The following is a 3,709-nucleotide window of genomic DNA, read 5'->3' as shown; positions in this document are numbered from 1 at the left end:
GCAAATCCTGGCAACCATCCCTAAGGGGGTGAAAGGGGGTAACAAAGAAATAGGGGTTGGTCCAAAAAGTTGGAAAAAAATATTTTTATACGGTCTCCTAAAAGGTAACCCGTACAAGAAGAGCCCTTTGGGCGAAAATTTTGTCCGTTTGACTCTATCTTGCACCGTTTGGGCGCTAGAGTGCCTTTTTCGACGAAAATACGGCGAAAATGACGTGTTCTGGGTCGGTTTCGAGGGGCTCGTCCTTACCCCCTCCCCCTCTCCCCGCTCTCGCACCTCCTTCTCTCTCACTCTCCCTCAATCCGCCGAGCGCATAGGGTTGTCGGTGCGCCTGTCGGGTAGGCAGCCCATGTTGCAATGTGGACGACGGGGTGGCCTGCCGCTAGGGGGTCCTTCCCCGAGATGTCCGTGAATAATTTTTTTAGTCCGCCCTTCTGCTTTGAAAACGATATTATCGTGCGGGCTTATGGAAACGACCTCGTCGAACATTCGTTCAGTATTGCGCCGTCTTCCATAGTGGCGCCGCGTCAATTCTGAGTGATTTTCTTGTGTCCTAGTGCCTTGCGATGACGCCGCGCGAGAAGTCGCACTTGAAGAAAGTCAAGGGCCGGGGCTCTCCGTCTCATCGTCTGCGTGCCATCCGGAACGCTGACAAGCGCAGAGTCCACAACGCTTCGATCAAGTACGGTGTGAGTGCCTCACACCTCAAGGTAAATCAGAGACCAACCAGCAGTATTTTTTGCATGTTAAAAACTGAAAAGTAAATTCATCAAAAGATAGGAGGGAAAGAAGGCGGGAAGGGCAGAAAAGAAGAGGGAGAGAGGCAGGGATTGATCATGAATGACTAGGCCGTCCCCCTCCCGGTGGCAAAGGTCGGGTAAGAGAGGAGGCCAAAAAGATAAGTCGTGTGTATTAAATTAGGTTTCGTTAGTTATGGCTTGCCCTTGCTATAAACACTACATTCTGATGTCATTTCGCAATCGTAATGCAGGGTCATATCATTTTGTAACGAGTGTATTCGATTAAAAAGATTTTCGTGTCGTCCTTTCTCTGTGTGTGTAGTCGTGTTCGGTTCGCGTCGTGAAGCCGAGTGCGACCTGTCCGCTGTGTGACACCTCAGCCATCTGTGAGCGTTGAAGAGACGTCGGAGGTATTTATCCGTGCCGTGTGCCTTTGTGTTCCCTTTTCCTCGTTTTGTGTCTGTTTCTGTTAATAGATGTCGTTCCGTCTCTCGCCAGGATGTCGAGCTCGCCCCTCGCTACCAGACGCTGCAGATCGGTGGCCAAGAGCGTCGTGTCCTGCGCCCCCGCGTGTTGTCTCTGTTTGACGGTCTGATTTCCCTGTAAAATTCAATGACAGTCGGTTCGTGTTTCCGTCACTCATGTCCTGCCGTTGTAACCAGGTTTCTCAAGCGGGCTGCAGGCGCTGCGCAACGTGGGTGTGTTGCCCGAAGAGTACTTCGCGTGTGAGAAAGACTCTTGGTGCAAGAAAGTTTCCCGCTATCACTACGGCGAGTCCGTGTTTCAGCTGGGTGAGGTCCGTGCACTGTAATTCCTAAAGGCAACTTTTTTAGCGGTTGCCTTTGTTGTTACTCCCCAGCCACTGAGAAATCGTGAATGTTGCCCCTAGGGAGGCAACAACCGAAAGTGTCCGGGCTCAAGGCAACATTTGTTGCCTCTGCCGCAAAGTCTGCCTTGCCGCGGGGAAGAATGTTACCCTTGGCGTAAAGGCAACTTTTGTCGCCGTGCGGGCGGCTACCTTCTAATCCCCGCCTCTGCGGGACAAAAGTATCCTTTGTGTGGTGTTGCCCGCATAGGCGTTGAAAAAGTTTCCTTTTTGAAAGGCGACTCTTATCCCCGTGTATTCGATAAGTTTTGGTGCCCGCATAGGCGTTAAAAAAGTTTCCTTTTTGAAAGGCGACTATTGTCCTCGTGTATTCGACAAGTTTAGGTGCCGTGTTCAACTGACACTAAGCAACCTCACTGCTGTAGGCCTATTTATTCGTCTCCCCGGAGGGGGAGGGACGGAGGAAGAGGAGGGGGAGGGCAAGCGGCGTGCCCGGCGGTGTCGGGCCGGCGAGACAAAGGCTGGAATGTGTTTCGTCGTCCGGACTCGCCCCCGCATCGGGCTCAATGGCTCAGTTGGTTGCGAACGAGGCGAGGACGCTGAGTTGCCAGCGCCGGGTTCAGGTCCCGGCGCTGGCAGCGGTAGGCGTGTATCCTTCTATGTAGCAGCCAAAAAGTCATGATGTTAGCCTACAAGGGCGTTACCAACTTGGATGACCGTAGGAATCCGGAATAGCGAAGGGGCGATCGCCTCGATGCGAACACCAGGGCACACCTTCCCAAACAAATGATTTTTTAAATTTTTCTTTAAATATTGGCAGTTTGCTACTGGTTCTGTTGGTAGAACTATTCTCCCAAGATCCACATCTCTGCGGAGAAAGGTAGTCGCCGTGCGCGCAAGGGGATCATTCGCCGCACCAAGCAGCAGAAATCTTGCCTCCCTGCGCGGAGGGACTGTCCGTGCGCGCGGTAGAAAAAGTTGCCTTTGGGAGGGGAGGGGGGCGGGAGTGTCCCCGCGCACGGCTCGTTCCGTCGCCGCGCCCGCCCGCACAGATGCCGCCGTGCGCGGGGGAACGAAACTCCCCATGCGCGCGGTAGAAAAAGTTGCCTTTGGGTGGGGGACGGGAGTATCCCCGCGCACGGCTCGTTCTGTCGCCGCGCCCGCCCGCACAAATGTTGCCTTTCTGCGGGAAACTGGAGGCTCCCTAATCAGGGCGACGACTCAGGCATGTTGCCCTCACCAGAGCATCTTTTTGTACAAATACCCCGGCCGACACAAAAGTTGCCTTTAGGAATCACAGTGTGATGTGGACGCGGGCGTCGTCACGTCTTTGGGTCGGGTCGACCTTCTGATCGGCGGGAGGTAGGTAGATATGCGGGGTATGTTTCGTCTTGTGAAGCGTGTTGTGAAGCGTTTTCAGCCCGTGCTTTTTTTTCCAGCCCATACGACGATTTTGCCATCGTGAACCCCGGTCGTGAAAATCTCGAGGGAGAGGGAGTCAGTCTGTTTTCCGCCTTCGTCCGTATTTTAAAGCAGCTGCAGCGCAGCAGCGTGCTTCCAGCAAGGGTCATGCCTTCTGGTTCCTTTATGAGAACGTGGAGAGGATGGAGGAGGGTGTGCGCCGGGTGATTAGCAGGTGAATGCGCGCGCGCGCGCGCGCGTGTGTGTGGTGCCCCCCCCCCCCTCGATAAAATAGCAGGCCATGTGCTCCTTCGTCCTCACAGAACACTCGGGTGCGGGTCTGTGGTCCTGGACGCTTTGACTTTCGTCCCGATGCGTCGCAAGAGACGAATCTCCCCCTCGTTGCGGTACGACCCCGTTCTGTGCCCGAGGGGGTGCTCACTCAAACAAAATTTGTACAATGACTTTTTGATTTTAGACTATTTCTGATTTTTTTGGTTTTTTATTTCGAATTTTCTTTTGATTTTTCATCTATTAAAAAGGAAATGTTTTTTTTCTTGTTTTGTGCCAATTTTTCTCAGTTTTTAGCCCGCCCTTCTGCTTTTAACAAAGCATTAAAGCGGGCTTATGCAACCGCCCTCGTGTCTGTCTGTCTGTCCGTCGTCCGTGTAAGAGGAAGGAGATGAGCTAGAGGTCTACAAATTTCAGGGTATCTTAGGGGTCACTTCTGGACAACGAAACG

This window comes from Frankliniella occidentalis, unplaced genomic scaffold, assembly GCF_000697945.3.
Source record: "Frankliniella occidentalis isolate FOCC.00 unplaced genomic scaffold, Focc_3.1 Scaffold139, whole genome shotgun sequence".
Classification (NCBI taxonomy): Eukaryota; Metazoa; Arthropoda; class Insecta; order Thysanoptera; family Thripidae; genus Frankliniella; species Frankliniella occidentalis.
Note: the sequence above shows the minus strand (reverse complement) of the source record.